This window comes from Xyrauchen texanus, chromosome 27 (assembly GCF_025860055.1).
Source record: "Xyrauchen texanus isolate HMW12.3.18 chromosome 27, RBS_HiC_50CHRs, whole genome shotgun sequence".
NCBI classification, from domain to species: domain Eukaryota; kingdom Metazoa; phylum Chordata; class Actinopteri; order Cypriniformes; family Catostomidae; genus Xyrauchen; species Xyrauchen texanus.
Window position 1 is genome coordinate 5,229,253 of NC_068302.1, and position 21,742 is coordinate 5,250,994.

The following is a 21,742-nucleotide window of genomic DNA, read 5'->3' on the forward strand; positions in this document are numbered from 1 at the left end:
GTGCCGCGCATGTGTCCGCTAAATTAACCGCCAATGTAGAGCAAGCCTGGCTGAAACTCGTTAGGTTTTTTAGTTACCAGAGAGATTTTGCCTCAACAAAATGGACACATTTGTAATTAGAAGAGCTAAAACAACAAGCGATGTTATGACTCTGACCAGTGCCTCCAGCAGTACCCAGCCTAACAAAAGTGACGAAGATAATGACAACCGCAGCTGCAAAGATAGACAGAGGAAGGGACTGACTTATCAAGCTAGCTGGAAATTAAAATTCCCATGGATAGCTTATGAAGCCAAAAAAAAGGTATTTTGTGAGGCTTGCACTACAGCTAAGAACATGAGTGCCCCGCTTCAATCAACAACACACGATCAAGAATCTATGAAAGCTTTTGGCTTTTCCAGCTGGGGTAAAGCACTGGAACGATTCCGATTCCATGAAAAGTCAAATCTGCATCGAGCTGCTGTTAGCATTGTTGCCGCTGCTAATGTAAATGTTAATGTAGCCGCTTCTATTTCTGCCAGTAAACAAAAGCAGATGGCTAATTCCCGAATAGCTTTGTTGGCTATTCTGTCCTCTATCCAATATATTTCATGCCATACAAGGAAAAGCAGACGAGGAGTCCAATTTGACCCAGTTGCTAAACCTGCATGCTAAAGATATTCCAGAGTTACAGTCATGGCCGAGTTGTTGCTCCTCAAGCTCACAAGTCTTTGTTTGCATTTGTAATATTCTGGAACTCTCCAGACAGCAGTTCTGACAGGCTGATGTTGCAGACACCATGGACTGCTATATGAACACGTTGACTGCGCTGATGGGTGTCTGTGTCGAGCTTGGACTGGGGCAGGATTGTAGAGAGGAACTGCAATCAGGCTTTATAGCCCTCTTTATAGCTGTCTTTTTGACCTTTGGAGAGAGAGAAAATCATTAAACACACTTGGCTCATTTGAAATATTGTAGATGCCACTTAACAGCTGTAAAAATATGATATCAAGATTAAATATGCTACTGTGAACTCACCTAAGAGGAAGGGATATCTCGAAGGAACCATTCTGTCATCTCAACAATGTCAGCTTTCTCAAGTTTTGAATAGCATGAAGCCTGCAAATTGGATAAAAATCTACAAATTAGGGTATGTTTCAGACACTGCCATTCATTTGGGTGAATTAATAGTAATGGTTGTGTCAGTTTTTAAGTAAAAATATTTACATCTTTGCCGACCAGCGGGAGTATGAGTATTTTCAAGTGACTGAGGCTCTCGTTAATGTGAGCACGCCTTCTTTTCCATCAATGGCTTTAGAGTCTGCAAAAAGAAAGAAATGTTATTGTTAGTCAAAACATGTTTGTATACTATTTTATTCAAAAATATTCACAACTGCTTAATAAAAGAACACAAAGTCACCCTCACCTTTCTCAATTCATGTTCCTCTTTTCTCTGAGCTACCGTCATACGAGAACCGAATGAGTGGGAATGAGCTAATGTTGGGAGACATGGATTGGTTCGCTTGGTGTTTCGCCTCTAGATGTGCTCTTGGAAGAGAACTGGAGTGGTTTGTGGTCAAGCTGAGTGAGAGGGGTCTTTTATGGGCTCTTTGTCATTGAAGGAGGGCTTCTTTACTGTGCCTTCAGTTTGATGTAGGGGGAGATGCCAAAGGATGATGATTTTTGGGACTCAAAGATACCACCTGTTGAGTGATGTTGGCTGAATCTCAACCACTGGTATGCATGAATGATTCATTCAAATGTATTTTAGATCTTTCATAGACTACGTCTGTTTCAGCTGATTGTTTTCACAGAAATCTTGGCTTATAGGCCACAATATAACTAACTTAGAATAAAATGTGTAAATGATAACACCGTAATTAATGAAAAAAAAGTATTTTACTTTACTTCACAATCTGGTTTAGTCATAGCATACTAATTTATGAACAACATCTTCAAGCGATTTGAAACTGCATTTTGTTGGTAGAAAACGTATCATTTTATGTATTTATTTATTTATTATTGTAGTTTGTTTACGTGGAAATACGGCACAACATGTTCCCTATCTGTCACTCACTCAATGTTGTGTCGATGTAGTGACACTAGGGGTTGCTCTTGGAAGCCCCAAACACCTCTGATCTTTGAGAAAAGGCCAATGGGAATTGGTGAGTGGAATTTGCATGCTACTCCCCCGGACATACGGGTATAAAACGAGCTGGCTTGCAACCACTCATTCAGGCTTCGGAGCTGAGCGGTGTTGAATCAGCGTGTTTCACATTCCATTCACCTCACGATTTGTATGCTGTTGCAAATATGGCGCATTACAGTGATTTCTCCCCCTCGTGCACTATGCCCCTGGGTGCTTCGACAGCTAAGAGAGTATTGTAAAGGGATTAAGGGAAAGGAGGAGGTGAGAAGCGGCTTGACAATATAAATAATAGTTTAATGAAGAAATAACCAAAAGACACAAACACACACATGGGACGAACAGCTGCCCGTAAACATTCTCTCTCTGTCGCACCACCGTCCGCAGTCGGCCGTTATCCCTCTCGAAGGCTTGATTAGCCTGATAAGGGACCGGGTGTGTAAAATCACGGCCCGGCCCCTCCCTCCATCTGTCACATTCCTCCCTCGTTCTCTCAGACTGGGGAGCCTCCGGCATGACGTACACACCCTACACCTCTTTCCCTGGGGGAGGGCGTGCCTGAATCTGGGAGGGGACAGTGGGAGGGAAACAATAATTAAAAACAACAACAAAAAACACTAAAATTTAAAAGAGAGGGAAAAGGCCAACACGGAGCAGCAGTGGGAGAGAGAGGAGAGAGATAAAGAAAAAAATCACTTACTCGCCTGTTCTCTGATACGCCGTAGCTTGGTCCTCGGCCACTCCTCCACCCTCTAGTGGATGACAGCCACGCCTCCCCATGTGAATCGGAAGCAGTCCTTCAGCCCCTCGCTTGCGAAACGCCCCGCCGCCTTCTCTGGGAACCGAAGGTGTCTCCCCCGCCCCTGGAAGCAGTTCTCCTGCTCCAGGAGATCGGCGGTGAGCCCCTCCCCGCTTGCAGTCGGCGACCAATTCCTCCGCTTCCAGGCGGCCAAGCTCCTCTGTCCCCCCGGGAAGACAGCCGTGGCTGCTCCGTTGGGGTGGATGGTAGCGGCTAGATCTCCTCTATGGCGTATCCCTCCTCCTTCCCGGGTCTTTGCCACCAGTGTAAAGGGATTAAGGGAAAGGAAGAGGAGGGATCACGTGACCCATCGACAGCGATGCCAGCATAGTTTTCAGCTCTGCTCGCATAATCTTATTTTTTCAATTATCCATACTTTAAATACTTCGACACCTATCTCATCATGAATCCTTCCCCAACCAAAGAAGCACGGAAAAGGGAAAATGAACAATCGCCTATAATCGTCTTAAATTTTTAAGAAGTGGTGGTGGGGGGAGTGGTGGTGGTGTAGTGGTCTAAGCACATAACTGGTAATCTGGTAATCAGAAGGACGTTGGTTCAATCCCCACAGCCACCACCATTGTGTCCTTGAGCAAGACACTTAACTCCAGATTGCTCCGGGGGGATTGTCCCTGTAATAAGTGCACTGTAAGTCGCTTTGGATAAAAGCGTCTGCCAAATGCATAAATCTAAATCTAAATCTAAGGATTCTGCCATTTCCAAGGAAGAACTCGATGCAGCTATTGCTAATGGCATAAAGCTAGCCCTCCAAGAACAACAACGTGGTCTAGATGTGGTCGTAGCTTCCGCTGTCAGGGAAGCTGTGGACTCTATCCTGGTCCCTGCACTACGTGATTTACGAACCGAAATCCAAAAGACTAATGAAACCGTAAAGGAGATCAGCAGTGAACTTGAGAATGTAGCCAAATCCACTAAACGGATTCAAGACCGAGTGGACTCTGTTCAGACGGCTGCACGAGAGGACAGGCGATCGGTTATTGAACTAAAGACCCAGCTGGACCAGCTCACCACAAAGTTGACAGACCTGGAGGACAGGGGACGAAGGAATAATGTAAGGCTGGTTGGCTTACTAGAAGCTTTTCAGGGTTCGGATGCAATCGGCTACCTGAAATAAAATCTTCCCAGGTGGATCCCCTCATTGGTGGGCCGAGACATTGACATCGAACGGGCACATCATGTGTATGATGGAGGAGAGGCTAAATCCAACAAGCCGCACACCCTTATCTTCAGATTACTGCGTTGGCAAGACAGAACGGCTATCCTGAACGGTGCATGTCAAGTTTATCCAGTGAAATACGCAGCCAATGGAGCCACTCGCTCACGCGCATCCGCTCACCTGCTCACGCCTCCTGCTCATACTTCGGCGTCAACAGCCGGCACTATTCTGTTCTTTCCCGACTACAGTCCAGCGACAACAGCAAAGAGAAAGAGCTTCAGTTCTACCATGAAGAAGGCTAAAGACATGGGCCTGGAGCCATTCCTCATTTATCCTGCGCGGATTAAACTGCAGTATAAAGGCGAGAGGAAGATGTTCGACTTCCCCCAGGCTGCCGAAGATTTTATCAACTCTCTTCCACGGAGGTCCACTTCTACACCGGTACGGCGCGACGGTGGTGTTACTGACGCAGCCTCAAACCCGACCAAAGAAAAGAACGATGGGGATCCTCCTCGCGCTAGAGAAGGCAATTTAGTGGACATGGAGGAATGAACTCAGATCACCTAACAAGTTATCTTGCATGGTCAATCTTAGGATCCTCACCTCAAGACATTTTGGAATGTAAGTGTAGTTAGACTACGTCTTCTGACAATATTGTTTTTTAGAAATGATCTAAAGTTAGTATGCTAATTTAACCTTGCTTTACCAGTTCGAGAGGTGATGAATGTATTCATTTAATGTGTTACGATTGTGTGGGTTTATCTGATACTATAGCGTTGGGCTGGATTGGTCACGTATCAGACAATGTTTATGTTCTTACAGACCTACGGTTTTTTGCCCGTGCGGTCTGTGTTTGTTTTGTATATAGTCCCCCTACAGACATATTCCTACTCTTTGACAGAACATCAGCAGTGGGACATCTGTACGATAATTGGCAGGATGTTTACACGCTTCTGTTATATACTAACACGCTCATATTTTAAGACAGATCTTAGCGATATAATATGTCGATGCAGTCATTGAATGTATTATCACTCAATGTGAATGGCCTAAACTCCCTATCAAACGCACTCGTGTTCTTGAGTATCTATATCGTAAAAAGGTAGACATCGCCCTTATTCAAGAAACACACCTAAAACAATGTGACGTGGCACGATTTCAAAATAAACATTATAGATTAATTGCATCATCGTATGCCCTAAATAAAACCAAGGGAGTATGCATCCTTCTTAACGGAAAATATCATGCAATGTAAATGTTACTGGAAATGATGAGAATGGAAGACTTGCTTTTGCCCGGGTCTGTATACTCAATCATAAATTAGCTTTCACGTCCATATACTGCCCAAATGAGCCTGACAGAGTTTTTTTTTTCTTACATAGGAAACACATTGTTAGAACAAAATGATTGTTCTTTAGTGGTGGGAGGTGACTTCAATGCAGTCCTTAATCCGTCTCTTGATAAATCTAATTCAGATGTAATGGCCAATCCTTCATCTACCTTACTGAATACACTTCTCAAAGATTTAAATCTTGTGGATGTTTGGCGTATACAGAACATTACTTCTAGAGATTACACATTTTTCTCCAATAGACATAAATCATTTTCCCGGATAGATTATATTTTTCTTAGCCCAACCCTAATTGCAGGACATACGTCCATTACTATTTTACCAATTCTACTATCTGATCACTCCGCACTTATATGCAACATCGATCTGCCCAACATCAAGTCCAAGGCCCCCAGGTGGCGTTTAAACACATCTTTACTAACTAATGCTGGATTTCTTAGTTCACTCAAAGCACAATTAAAAGATTTTTTAGATATTAACACAAAGGATTGTCCTAATCCACAAGTTCTATGGGAGGTTACAAAGTGTTTTTTATGTGGTTTCTGTATTTCATTCTCCTCAACTTTAGCTAAAACAAAAGTTTCCCAGATCACAAATCTTGAAAACAAAATAGAATCATTAGAGAATTTGCAAAAACATAGCTTCTCAGATGATCAGTCTAAATTGCTGGCATCTTTGAAAGATGAATACAAGACACTGGCCATATCAAAGGCGAATTTATCTTGCATAGAACCAGACAAAAGTACTATTTTGAAGCAGAGAGGCCCAGTCACCTACTCGCTCTTATGCTTAAGGAATGTGAAACAAAAGCTCACATCCCAGCAATAAATACACCTGAGGGCAAAATTACTACCAATCCGCAAGCCATTAATAATACATTCTTAAAATTTTATGAAAACTTATACAAATCAGAGATTTCTTATGACGATGCTACCAGTAAACATTTTCTTGACAAACTAGAGCTTCCCTGCCTCAAGCAAACTGATCATGATGCTCTGGAAGCTGTATTAGAGCTGGACGAACTACATAAAGCTGCGAAATGTCTCAACAAAGGCAAATCGCCTGGCTTGGATGGCCTCCCTCCAGAGCTTTATTTAGAACTATGGGACATGGTGGGCACACTCATGCTGGATTCGTTTAATTTTGCAATCCAAAGTGGGACCTTCCATAGAGACCAAAAAACAGCACTCATCACCTTACTCTTGAAAAGGGAAAAGATCCTTTTGAGTGTTCTAGCTTTAGACCAATATCTTTACTTACAAGTGATCTGAAGATATATGCCAAAGTACTCGCTCTGCGCCTGGAAAAAGTTATTCAATCTCTAGTCAATGAAGACCAAACAGGCTTTATCAAGGGACGCTATGCATCTGAGAACATGAGAAGGCTGCTACACATTATAGAGGTGGCAGAGACACACCCAAATCCTTGTGCTGTGTTTTCATTGGACGCAGAGAAAGCCTTCGATAGGATAGAGTGGAAATATATGTGGGCAGTCCTACAACGTTTCGGTTTCAGGAATAATTTCATAGCAATGATCAAGGCGCTATACCACTCACCTTTAGCAAGTGTTCTAACAGGTGACATAATCTCTTCTCCTTTTACCCTGCAGCGTGGTACAAGACAGGGGTGTCCACTCTCACTACTTTTATTTTGTCTTTCTCTTGAACCTCTAGCACAAGCCATCAGGCAATCTACAGCTTCCCCTATGGAAATTGGTCATCATAATCATATTATATCTCTGTACGCGGATGATATAATTTTGTTCTTAGATAACTTTGACACCTCTGTTCACCCAGTTATTAAAGAATTTGATAATTTTAGCAGCCTGTCAGGCTACAAAATTAATTGGACAAAATCGGCACTCATGCCTCTAAATAATATACACACAAGTGTTCCTATTCCCAGCTATATTCAGACCAAAAGCTCTTTTACATATCTGGGCATTACGATCTATAAAAACATACATAAAATTACCAGAGATAGCTTCAACACTATGTTAAGCAAAATAAAATCAGACATTCATAGATGGAGGAATCTAAAAACGTCTCTTCAAGGTAGAATTAATACAGTCAAAATGAACATATTGCCCCGTTTTAATTACCTTTTCTTTATGTTACCACTCTGCCCCCCTCCAAATTACTTTAAAGACATTCACTCTATGATTTCCAGTTTTATTTGGGATGGTAGAAGGCCCAGGGTTCGTTTGAATACACTGCAACGACCCAAACTGCTGGGTGGTCTGGCAGTACCAAACGTTGAACTTTATTATTGGTCATTTCAGATCAGAGCACTCAGCTCATGGGTAGAGTCTACCACGGCATGGAGATTGATTGAATCTGCTAAAATATTACCACACAAACTGCAAGACATCCTATTCTCTAGTGTAACAAACAAAACAATAAAAGAGAATTTTGGGCCCATCATTGCTAACTCTATACAAGTGTGGAAGAAAGCAGAACGGTGGATGGGCGGCCCACCTAAATTCTGTCGGAACACGCCACTATGGCATAACCAGAGATTATTATGTGGCAACAAACCATTTAATCAGCCATCTTGGTCATCCCTTGGGGTGAATACATTAGGTGATATATATGATACTCAAGGTCTCTGCTCCATTCAAGATTTAAGATCACGCTTTTATCTTCCTGGGTCCTCTTATTTTGTTTACTTTCAGCTAAGATCAGCATTAAAAACGTATGGAGTTCCCTGGAATTCTCCTCTCCCCTCACATCCCATGTTGCAATGGATTGCACCATTACTGGGCAGACCTTCTGTCTCTTTAATATATAGTGCACTGATTCAGCATAGTGCCAAGGCTTTACCAATTGAGTCCATATGGAACACTGAGTTTGGGAGTTAAAATATAAACCTAGATTGGGAGAGAATATGGTACAATCTAAGTAGGACCTCTAAGAACTTAGCTCACCAACTAATTCACTTCAAAACAATACATAGAACCTACATCACACCTTATAAGAGATTCCAGATGAAATTACAACCTACTCACAATTGTCATATATGTAACACTGCTTCACCTGGAACATTTTTACACATGTTTTGGGATTGTCCAGTTATCTCTAAGTTCTGGTTGCATGTAAACTCATCTTTAGCGGGTATACTTGACATTTTTTATGTGCCTAATCCTGGTTTCTGTCTCCTTAATGATAATTCTGATATAAATCTTAAGCAAATTCAGTTCAAAATGTTATTCGCAGTGTTTACCTCTGCAAAGAAAACAATTTCGAAAAACTGGTTCTTTCCAGATATGTGTATGGAATCATTCTGGATCCATAGCCTTGTCAACATTGTCAACCTTGAACATACAACTGCACGACTCAATAAGGCGCGACCAGCGACTGTACAAGCTTGGAACTCTTTCTCATCTAGGATAATCTCTTGGTCCAGGGACAACAGCTAGGCAATCTTTGTTGTGAACTATACCTGCCGTACATATTTCTGTTGTTTTATGTATTGTCTTATCATAATGTATTGTCTCATTCATCCAATCATTACCACTGTGATGTTTTTCTTTTTCTTTTCTTATCCTTTAGTTATTTATTTATTTATTTTTTCTCCTTATATAGTCACATATGATTTTGGAGATGTCTGTAACCCCCCCCCAGAAAACAATAAAAATGTTGATCACAAAAAAAAAAAACGGAAAGGAAGAGGCGACAACCGGCTTGACAATATAAATAATAGTCTAATGAAGAAATAAACCAAAAGAGACAAACACACACACGGGACGAACAGCTGCCCGTAAACATCCTTTTAAGATGCCGCTCCATCTGTGTATAGTTCCTGGTTGTGGTCGTTACCTCTCATGGTCATTACCTCTGACCATGGCAGCGTTGTGGTCTCGGCTTTCCTTCTTAAGGGGGAAAGTCACTCCAGCCAATCCCTGTCCTTCTGCCTACAGGTACGAGGCCACGACGGTTAGCACTGGGGGCGATTTGGGGACCCCAATGGGAGTGGTTCCACCGGGTAATCCCCCACAGACCTCCCATTCCCCAGTATTCTCGTTTGCCCCGGGCAAGTTCTCTCTATCGCAGCATTGGAGAGCGGGCTGATCCTGTCAGACACGGAGGACTTGACTGTGCTCCCACCTTTGAGTGTGGTCGCCCAGTCTGAGGCTGACGTGGAGCTGGCTGCCATGCTTGACCAGGCTGAGTGGAACTCTCCACCCTGCCCTGAGACCTCGCGGCTTGATGATTGGTTCCTGGCTCAGAGCACCGCTCACGGCCATGCCCACCCCACTTCCATTCTTCCCGGAGATGCACGAGTAGCTCACAAAGTTGTGGCAGGCACCTTTTACTGCCTGGACCCGACCTCCTGAGCTTCTCTGCTCTCACTAACCTCGATGGTGGGGTGGCCAGGGGGTATACGGAAATTCCCCAGGTGGACAAGGAGGTTGCGGTGCACCTGTGCCCCCAAAATGCCAGCACCTGGTGCAATAGCCCGAGACTCTCGTCAAAGGCAGGTAAGTCCATGTCGTCCTTGGGAACCAAGGCTTATAGCGCCGCTGGACAGGCCCCCTCCACCCTGCACCAGGCTAAGGCACTGAAAGAGCTGCACAAGGGTAGTTCTGACCAGGGAGTGATGCGCTCAGCGTCCTATCTCAGCCTCCGGGTATTGATGGTCTTGGGCTCTCAGGCAGGTGATGTCAACCTTGGTGGTCCAGGAGTACCATCTGTTGCTTAACCTGGTCGAGATGAAGGATCTCGACAAGGTACGTTTCCTTGATGCCCTCATCTCCCAGGCTGGCCTGTTCAGTGACACCGTCGAGGACTTTGCCCAGCAGTTCTCGGCGGTCAAGAAGCAGATGGAGGCTATCCAACACATCCTGCCCTGGCATGGCTCAAGATCCCGCACCTCGTCTGCTCATCGCCAAGGGTGTCCCCCTGCGGTGATGACACCGGCTCCGCCGCAGCCCGGCCCTGATGTAGAGCCAGGTGGAGGCTTGCAGCACACCTCAGGGGTTCGAGCCACCTGTCCCAGGTTTTGGCATCTTCGTGTACTAATTTTTTAAGGTCTTCGTTCGACCAACACATTTTGCCAATCCAAACCCATGGTTGTCTGGTGATAAACACTGGTGCGTTCGACTTAATGCCTAATAATTCATATAGTTTACGAAGAGTAAGTGACATGAATTTTTTGCCTTGATCAGTGATGATTTCCTTTGGAATTCCCACTTGGGAGAACATTTTGAATAGTGCCTCTGCAACAATGCGTGTTGAGATTTTGTGTAGGGGCACTGCTTCCGGATATCAAGTTGCATAGTCCACCAGAACTAAAACAAAGTGACTGCCGCATGCAGTCTCTAATGGCCCGACAAGATCCATGCCAATTCTGTCGAAGGGGATCTTGATCAACGGCAGCGGGCGTAATGGCGCTTTTGGGGATGCCGGTGGATTCACCATCTGACATTCATGGCACCACTTGCAAACGTTCCCGTCAATGCCCGGCCAAAAGAACCGGGCCATTATTCGGTTCAAAATATTTTCATGACCTAAGTGGCCAGCCATTGGATTGCTGGATGGCCTTCCTCGGGTGATTGTATTCCAGGAGGCTTGCGGCGGGGAGTTGTTGTGCCACCAGCTGCGACTCCCCTGAGAGCAGGGGCAACAGGCGGGCTGCCCACTGATCGGCAGGCCACCTCCAAACCTCCAGGGTTTTCTCAAAGAGGTTGAGGGAGGCCTCCGGATCATCGTTTCGCCCCATTTTTGTAAGGGCCACTCTTGTAACAGAATCCGAGGAGTTTGCAGCGGCAGCCCCCTCCCTGGCGATCAGGCTCCGGAGCTCCTTCCGGTCCTCCGTTTGTGCCTGGATCAGGACTTGAAAGCATTCTTCCTGCTCTCGGTGTACCTCCATGAGGGCTTGGTGTTGGGACTGTTGGATACTGGTGAGGGTCTTGAAGACTTCTCCCAGTGGTGAAGACTTCATAGCAGTGTTCTGGTTCTCGGCACCACTGAAGAAAGGCTCTTTGTTCGAGGCAATGGAGGAGTCAGGAGACAACAAAGCAGGTTCAAGGTCAGTTCGTTTATTAAAAGTATTGTTTCACACACGATGGTAACTGTTGTTATGAACATCAAATAAACTCAGAAGCTCTGTCTGAGAAATGCATATCTCAAGTGATTTTCAAACCGTTTTTCTAAACTGCTGAAAATAATTAGGCCTAGGCTACTTTTAATTATTTTCTAGTGTTAAACCTTCACCAGACCGAGAGTAAAAAATGGAAAGGCGCTTTTTTGAAAGAAAATGTTTCTGTGTACACGTCCCTCAGTGTCCATGCTTGCGCTGGACTTGAGATCAGCACGAGCCATGGGGACAAATGGCCAGATGTCTGTGCAATTATAATGCATGATAGAGATGGAAAAACTGCTGCTGATCTTCTTTTCTCTAATTTACATTATTGGTCATATGGGAAAGTTTAAGTAATTGTATTATTTAATATGCTATATGTGTATATTATAGCCTTATGCTAGAATACGAATTGCAGTAAAACTGTTTGAAATATATGCTTAAAACCTTGCATTGTTTGATTGTCACTCTAGACACTTGAGTTTGATAGCATGGTCAGCTCAGAAAGGTCGGACAATATAAATAATAGTTTAATATAAAACTGAACCAAAAAGAGAAACACACACACCAACAGGTGTCAGACAGTTGTCCGTAAATCTCTCTCTCTGTCGCATTGCGGTGTTTGGTCTGCCCTTATCCCTCTCGAGGGCTAATTAGCCTGATTAGGGGCCAGGTGTGCGGAATCACGACCCGGCCCTGCCTTGTCACACATATTGTTTAATATGCTTGAATCAACATGACTACTTTTGGTTATGTTGCCTTTATGTGCTATTGGAATTATCATAAATACGAGTTTCCAACTCGGAAATTGAACGTCATAAATACGATTGGAATCTCTGAGATCATTTTGAAACCCCAGTTTCCAAGATGGGAGGAGTCCTTAACTTTCAACATGGTGGAGGAGAGTACAGTTTCTGTAGTGAATGACAGGTTTTATTAATTTTTCTAAATACATCTAAATGTTATCAATTACCGTTTGTATATCAACAACAATTTGATGCATGTTTTACATTTTTACACCCTAAAAATAGCTTGTATTTGACAAAAATTCCATTATTGTCAAGCTGAGTCATATTTATTTATGGTGTCAAAATAAAAGTTCCTCATGAAATATATATGAATGAAAATGTTTTCGAACAACAAAGCACTTGAACATGACCTACTCATAATTACCACTTTAGAAATTGGAAGTAGGATAATTTCTGTTGTGTTCTTAGTATTGTTATACATGACCATACAGACACGTACAGAGAGTTGTTATCATGCTTTGCATCTTTACTGGGTTGCATTGTGTACTCGACTACACAGTTAAAGGAAACTACACACTCTAACTGTGGAGTGTACCAACTAAATACTCGTGTGACTCACTGCATATACTACATCCCCATTCTTAAGCTTTGAATAAAGTAACTAAAAAACTTGAAACAACACAGTGTACTGCAGATATCATGAGTGTTCCAATAAACATTGTTATGAACAACAATATTAATACTAATATAACATGTTTAAGTAAACACATAATCTTTGAACTGGGCTGGTCGTCTGATGGTTCTTCCAGCTCTTGTGCATTCAGTACATTGTACAACATTTCTTTCCATGGTTTGAGGTAGATCAACTCGATCAGGTTCTGAAACAGTATTATCACTGTCAGTGTGCATCAAGTTGTCGATCATATCTGCCTGATCTGTCAGGTCTGATGTGGCATCTTTTCCTGCGGTAAGTTGTGTCTGATGGTGTGACAACATCATATGAACGAGGCTCATCTCTAGGTCTGACTACTGGCTTCCATGTATTTTTAATCCTCATGTATACTCTCTGTCCCATTTGAAGAGCTGGCAGCATAGCAGCCGTTTTGTCGTACCATCTCTTTTGTTGTGATTGAAGATGCTGCATTGCTGATTGGACAAGCTAAGGTGTGGACGGTTGCAGGATAGTTTTGCTAGCCGGTAAGTTGGAGCACAGAACACAACCCATAAGAATCTGGGCAGGTGAGTATTTCAAACCAGTGACAGGAGTGTTGCGGAGAGTCAAAAAAGCAAGGTGTGGGTCAGTGCCAGATTGAGTAGAAGCTTTCAACATAGCTTTAACAGTCTATATGGCTCGCTCAGCCATGCCATTTGATTGAGGGTAATTAGTACTGGAGTGTTTGATGCTGAAACGTCATGGTTACTGTTGTAACCTCCATTCCTCGAGGGAAGGAATGAGACGTTGTGTCGAATGAAGTGACACAAGGGGTCTTCCTGGGATGCTAAATGTTCCTCTGAACCTGAGAAAAGGCCAATGTCAAGTTGGCAAACAGAATTTGCATGCCCCACCCAGAACATACGGGCATAAAGGGAAGTGGGGTAGCGAGTGCCAGACAGGATTTTTCACTGAGGAGCCAAAAATAAGGTACGGCAATTTACAGTGGTAGGTCTAGTGCTGTGGCAGGAGGGAAAAAACATCTCGTTCCTTCCCTTGGGGAACGGAGGTTACAACAATAACCATGACGTTCACCTTCTGTCACTTACTCAACGTTGTGTCGAATGAAGTGACACAAGGGGTCCCGTATAAAAACGCCAAGTACTGACCGTGTTACATGAACTGCCGAGACAGGTGCAAGCAGGCCACTGCGTGCTAGAGGCACCACTGTCGGCTGCACGTAGTCCTACCCAACGCCCCCAAAGAGGTGTCACATACAGACCATACACCCCTGTGCCGCGTTACCGAGTTCTACCGGCTCGGACCTGACAAAACACGGGTTGAGACCAACTCAGCCCTGAGATGGTAAAATCTGGCAAAGTTATTGGGTGTTGCCCAGCCTGCTGCTCTGCAGATGTTTGCTAAGGAGTGCCATAGGCCAGTGCCCACGAGGATGCCACGCTTCTCGTATGGTGTGCTTGAACCTGCAAGGGGGCGGGCACGGCCTGGGTGTGATAAGCAAAGGAAATAGCATCAACGACCCAGTAAGCTAACCTCTGTTTGGAGATGGCATTCCCTTTCCGCCGTCCGCACGAAGCAGACAAAGAGCTGCTCAGAACATCTAGAGCTCTGCATGCGGTCCAAATAAATATCCAAGCACGTACCGGACACAGCAACGAGAAGGCTTCAGGGAGAGGGCCTTGAGCTCAACTGAATCAAGCGGCTCGAAGGGGGATCTCTGAAGGCCCAAGAGGACCACAGAGAGATCCCAGGAGGGGAACAGGCTAGGCCGGGGAGGGTTCAGTCTCCGGGCGCAATTCAGGAACCTGATAATCAAGTCGTGCTTACCTAGGGACTTGCCAGAGGCGTCTTCGGAACTTCGCTGGCCAGCCAAGGACTGTAGAGATTTGGGGCCAGGGTGCCGTGAGAATGGCGCGCACCGGCTGGGTGGGATGAGTGGCTCTTTCTGATTCTTAGGAGAGCTCTCTTGACAGGGACCACAGGATTCAATCATTCTGCGAATAGCATCACTGAGACCTGGCCAGTAGAAACATGATCTGGCATGAGCTAGGGATCTCTGTATACCCTATGTGCAGCATGAAGTCGTTTCAGTACTTCTGGTCGCAGTGCACGAGGGATCATAATGCGATCATCTTTCAAGGGTAGACCATCCTCTATGCTTATAGTGTGTCTGACTGACCAGTATGCTTGAGCAGCTAGTGGGATGCTTTTCTTTTTGTCAGGCTATCATTTCACATGTAGCTGCTGTATCTGTTGAAGTTCCGGATCCGATTATGTGTCTTGTTGGATCATGTGCATGATGTTTCCACAAAGTGATTCTCCATTGTTGGATCATGTGCATGATGTTTCCACAAAGTGATTCTCCATTCACGGCGTAGATGACCTTCTCTTCACACAAGTCAAAGCTCTCTGCTCTGTCAGAGTGAATATATGCACTTGACAGCGTGTCTGCGATTAGCATTTGATTTCCTGGGCTGTACACAATGTGGACATCATACCTTTGTAATTGAAGCAGCATCCTCTGAAGTCGTGCTGATCCGATTGGACTCTGATAGGGACATAAACATATTGGTGAAATTTCTTTAAAGCAAACACTATAGCCAGAAGTTCTTTTCTATCTGGGCCTAATTATTTTCAGCCGATGCTAGTGCCCTAGAAGCATATGCTATTGGCTGTCGTTTTTGCATCAATGTGGCTCCCAGACCATCTGCCTGTACCTCGATAGGCTCTTCAAAGGGCAGGCGATGAAACCGGTATCTGCCACACAGCGTGTTGAAAGCACAAAGGTCAGCTGACTCCTCATCTAATTGAATCTGCCAATAGCCGTCCTTTTCATCCAAGATTGTGAACATCTTTTTTCTGGCCAGTTTGCCTCGTATGTCCTTTAGGGTCGGTATTGCATAATGCTGTCACAGAATGGCCTTATTTAAGTCTCTGGTATCTAAGCAGACTCTGAGGGTGCCGTTTTTCTTTTCTGTGATGCACAGACTGCATACACAGGCAGTAGGCTTAGAGACATTGCTTATCACACCCCATTTCTCCAGATCATCCAACGTTTCACAGAGTCTGTCATGCACAGCATAAGCCTTGCACTTTTCTGTAGCCATGTATTACATGAGGAACATTAGGGTCAGTGTGAATATGATGCAATCCTGGAAACTGGCCTAGAACTTGAAACACAGAGGCATAGCAATTAAGGAGTTCAGTCTTTGTTGTGGGTGATGATAGTGTGAGGGCCTTTACTTTTCTTATGAGGTCTAACTGCATACATGCCTGTCTCCCTAGAAGAGCTATTTATAGAGACATTTGCTTCAGCTCTTGTGTCAAGCTTGAAGTTAACAACTGTGCCTCCCATGTGTAGATTTGTGTGCCAGCCTGTGTCAGATTTGTTCGGCTGAACTTCAGTCCCAATAAACAATGAGTCTATTTCTGATAGCTCAGAGTCTATGTCAAGTGTGGCCATATTAACCCTTGACTTGCACACAGAAGCAAAGTGGTTATTTTTGCCACATTTTCTGCATACTTCATTGTAGGCAGGGTACTGTCTTGGCGTGTGAATTTGTCCGCATTTGCCACAAATTTTTCTGTGTCCTCATATGATCTTTGGAGTTTGTTTGTTTACTGTGGATTTGCCTGTTTTGTATGCAGGCTGTGATCCCTTCTTTGTAATGGCATGCACAAATTGTGTTTGGGTTGATGCTGCCATAACACTAGCTTGTGCTTTAGTGACCTCTTTAGCTCTACATATATCAATGGCTTTTACGAGTGTCAAATCAGAAATGGATAGCAGTTGTTCACGAAGCCCTGTGTCTGTTATACTGAATACAAATTTGTCTTGTATCATGAGATCTTTCATGCCTCCAAATTCACATGTTTCTTAACTCTATTACGAAATTGTCAATGCCTGCATGTTCAGAGAATGTATGGGCCCAGAATTTATGTCCTTTCAAAGTATTCTTTCGTGGTGTACAGTATTTCTCGAATGCCACAAGGTCCTGGATAATTTGTCGTTAATGCTTTTGGTGCTGATTACTCACACAGTGGTGATCTGTAGTCGTTTTCTGAAGAGTGCAGTGTTAATTTGCGAATACAGCCACTTCTGACACCATGTTGTATTCTTTGTATTGTTATACATGTACATACAGACACATACAGAGAGTTGTTCTCATGCTTTGCATCTTTACTGGGTTGCCTTGTGTACTTGACTACACTGGTAAAGGAACATACACTCTCTTACTGTGAGGTGTACCAACTACATACACGTGTGGGTGGGGTCTGGACTGAACCACTAACTGCATATACTACAATTCCGATAGTAATTGAAGGCAGCATTACACCAACAAATGTTTCAGGACAGGTTATGCATTAATTGCTTCTTGATGTAAACAGTGCACATTTCACTTTTTACATGTAATCTATCTTAGAAATATAATGCATATTTGTGCAACCACATGCACCATAGTTATTAGTGAAAGGGAAAAAAAAAGAAATAAAAAATGAATGTGGTAGGCTACTGTGGGTTACTGCATAAATGATTACATACTCACTGTAAAAAAGTGGAATGTTGTTACCTTAAGGAGCTTTTTCTATGTGACCAGGCATATCAAATCACTTTAATTGGTTTCACTCAAAAATGTTTGGTTGATTTAGTAATACTAATTATAATGTTTGAGTTTATCTGAGTTTTTAAATTTTTATAGTGCAGATATTTGAACATATTGGAGATGTTTCAGTCATAAAGATTAGTCGAAAATGTTACATAAAAAAATAAACTGGAATTAGCCTATACTTGCATTCAGAGTGATGAATATTTGTCATAATCAACACAGTGTCTGTGTTCTTTATGAACAAGATAAAAAAATTGTCTCGTTCTCAGTTTGTTTGGTCTCAGGCGGGACTGGCAGAGGGAAATCTGTCATACATTGGACATGTGCAGGCTATATCCTGCTTTCCTCATGTTCCCATGATCTCCCAAAGTTTTGAACTGCACTTGGAACTTTCACACAAATAATTTGTGAGGAATTTGAATGCAACATTAGAAGATATGCAAAATTTTGGCATGACCTAAACCTTCGATAGGCCACACAAAGATGTTCACCACATAAAATGAAATGAATGAGGCCACTAAAACACTAAATTTAAAATTTGCACTTGAAATAAAATTACAAATCACTACAAATAACATATAGGTATTTTTTCCTAAAATACCACCACACTCTCGCAGCAAAATTGTAAGGATTCAATCCAGTGCTAGCATGGTCATGTAAAAACAACAGGATTATTTTATAGTGTAGACCTATATTGTTTAAAATGTATTTCAAATATACATGCAATTAAATACGATAAGGTTACATGTAGCAGACTAAGAAAATGCAACACGTTCCCTTTATCATAAAACACCATAAAAAAGCAAAAAGATCGAATTTGTTTTCTCCCCTTTTCTCCCCAATTTGTAATGCCCAATGTGCCCCTAATCCTCGTGGTGGCGTAGTGACTCGCCTCAATCAGGGTGGTGGAGGACAAATCTCAGTTGCCTCCGCGTCTGAGAAAATCAATCCGCACATATAGCTTGTTGAGCACGTTACCGCAGAGACATACCGCGAGTTTTCACGCTATTCTCCGCAGCATCCAGGAACAACTCACTACACACCCCACTGAGAACGAGAACCACATTTAGGGCCCTATGAAATCCATTAACTTTTTTCTCAAATTTCATTTTATTTTTTTTCGAAATTCCGTTTTTTCAGATTTATTTTCATTTGTTTCGGATTTTTCATTTTTAATCAATATTTACTTGTAAAAACTCAACTACGTGCACAAACAATTGCAATATGTCAATATTTTGTTTATTCAAACTTTGGATACATACAGGATTGTGTAAAGTCTCAGCACTCTCAATAGTTCTTAGGGCAAAAATATAATAAATAGGCTACCAGAGAATAAAATAAATTAAATTTCAATAATTAGGCTGAATAAAATATACAAATAAAAGTGTAGCTTAAAAATGGAATTTAGCTCAACCTATAGTCCTTTCTGGTGGCTCAATGCCCTCAGTTAATGTTATTTAATTCATTTTAAACATGTGCTGCTTTCTAGGACATTTCCCATCTTTCACAGACATCTCCATTGAAGTACATGATGGTAAGGCACTTGGTGTTGAGCTCAGTAAGAGACTGTCTTGTCAGTGAGGAGTGTCTTACTCTTGTACTTGCTGAAGCTCCTTTCACAGTCAACTGAAATGACTGGAAAATACATGTAGGACATTGCCATTCCTGCAACCCTTGGAAATCATTGGCTTGTGCCTTTCCAGTAGTCAGCAATCATGGAGGCCCAAACATGCATAAATAATAAATGAATAAATGTAATAATAAAAAAATAAATAAAGGAATAAATGTCTTGATAAAACAAATATAATTCGTTTTTAATAAAATGTATTCCTGAATTTATTATTGTATGACTTTATTCCTTTATTATTTTCTATATTTATTTTTAACTTTTAATTATTTATTCATTTATTTTGCATATTTTTTTTTATTTATGTGTTAATTTATTTTTTATATTTATTTATTCCCACATATATTTACTTCCATATTTATATATTCCCATATATATTTATTTATTTATACATGTATTTATTTTTACTTTTCTGTGTGCAACATGGAATTGAGGGAGGCGGCCCTTGCGGAGCTCCAGTGCATCATTGGATGAGAGCTCAATAGTACTTATCGGGAGCAGATGGACGTCCCACCTTAGCACCCGCTGACTCGCACAGATTTTGAATATGCAGGAAAACGTTTTGCAGAGAGTTTAACAATCCAGGAAGTGCTACGACATTCATACCAGCATACAGCTCTCCTAAAACATCAATAAGCACCACTACTCTAAATGAAACATAGTCATTTGATGTGTGGTTATCGACTTCATTCGCAAGTGTCGCAACTCTCTAGATATATGTGAAGAGTCAGCTATAGATTTTTTTTTTATAGTTTTATTGCAGATGTATACATACATAAACGATCAGGGAAATGAAGCATGGTTGTATCTTTTACAATGAACAATCATAACAACAGAAAACAATATTATGGATTTGCAGACATCAAAATATGAAGTTATATACGCAGAAAAAACAAGAAAAGGACAAGGTTAAATCATATAATTTATGAAACTTGCTCATTTTGTGTTTTTTTTTTTTTTTTTTGAAGAAACAGCTCCCCATTTATTTTATGATTGTAGTATAACCAATAAATCTTTGGATTGACTTAAGCTCTTATGTTTTTAGCCCCACAAATAGTATAGTTTACACGCAATATGGCTATGACCTAAAGTCACATCAAAACAAGTCAAGAGTAATCGAGCACACGCTTCAATCTACAATAAACCAATGGTAAGCAGGACCCGCCCACATCATTATCATACAAGAGACAGAAATGTAAGAATAAATCACTGATCTATATATATAACGTATATAGTGAAGCCAGGCTGACAGAGTAAAAAATATTATACTATCTGTTTTTATTTGCAATGAAGATACTTTTGCAACATGCAATATAAGTCTCATAAAATTACTGTTTCAGATAGTTATAACATTTAATATTAATACAAAAGTTGACCCAAATATGTAAATTCTGTCATCATATACTCAACCTCATGTCCTTCCAAATCCATGTGACTTTCTTTTGCAGAACCCCCAAAAATGTATTTTGTATTCCATATAAGGAAAGTAAATGGTGAGCAAAATAGCTTGTTTTGGTCACCAACGGCTTTCATTATATGGACAAAAACATTTTTTAAAATGTCATCTTTTGTGTTCCACAGAAAAAGTCATACAGGTTTGGAAGGACATGAGGTTGAGTAAATAGCTGTGCGTAAGGTCTTAAGTTGGGGTATAAAGTTCAAGGCTTCGTAACTACTTGTTAGTTTGCAACTAAGTCGGTGCTAAATTTGGTTGCTCCACCTGTTCTTAAAGTCTTAACTAGTAATTCGTAAACTCTCCGTAAAGTGATGCGTAGTCGCATACTATGACGTTTACCTGCATTGATCTATTAAGCAGCTTCATATTTGTACACAGAAGTATTAAAAAGCTGTGAACTTCAATTTGATTTTGTTGCGGTTGAAGTACAAACCTTGTTTGCTTACGTAGACGTCACAAGAGCAGCTCTCTTGAGAGACATATTTTGATAATTAAGATATTATTTTAATTAATATTTTATACTTTTATATTTGACTGTCATTCATATGTTTTTGCAGCCTGAAAAGGAAAACCATACCCTTATTTTATTATATGACTCAAGCTTGTAAAAATTTGTATAAATGAATTAGTTAGTTTGTATGGTAATTATTCATCATATTTATGAAACACCTAAAACAGGCAATTAATTGTCATAATCACAATTATTTGATTGATGCCTGTTATGCAAAACATGAGCTTATTGATGTCATAAAATATCAGTCTGCTCATTTATTCCATCAGTTACACCTGCTCATGGTCTTCTGTAAATATTTAGTTTATACTTAGGGTTACGTCGTACTGAAGTTTAATGGTGCAATGCTCAATTATTTAGTAGTGCGTAAATTGTGACTTCGTGCTCATTTACGCCACAACTAAGCTAAGTTTAAACTTTTGTATAGCTGGTGCAACCGGCTCCTGATCTTTATATCAAACTTTTCTTTTTTCTTCTATTTTGCAGTACAAGCTTGCCCAGAGTTTTCTTAAGCCGTTTGGAGTGTGATGCAGCACGTTTCCTTGGCAATGAAGTGGAGCCTGATGTTTGTGCAGCTTTCTGCAATGC

At 41.8% G+C, this 21,742-nt stretch overlaps 1 pseudogene; it reads right to left on the reverse strand.

Annotated features, from left to right (window-relative positions):
* Positions 1–648: 648 nt before the first annotated feature.
* LOC127621194 (transcription factor HES-2-like) lies at positions 649–2,639 on the reverse strand (annotated as a pseudogene).
* Between the last annotated feature and the right edge of the window lie 19,103 nt (positions 2,640–21,742).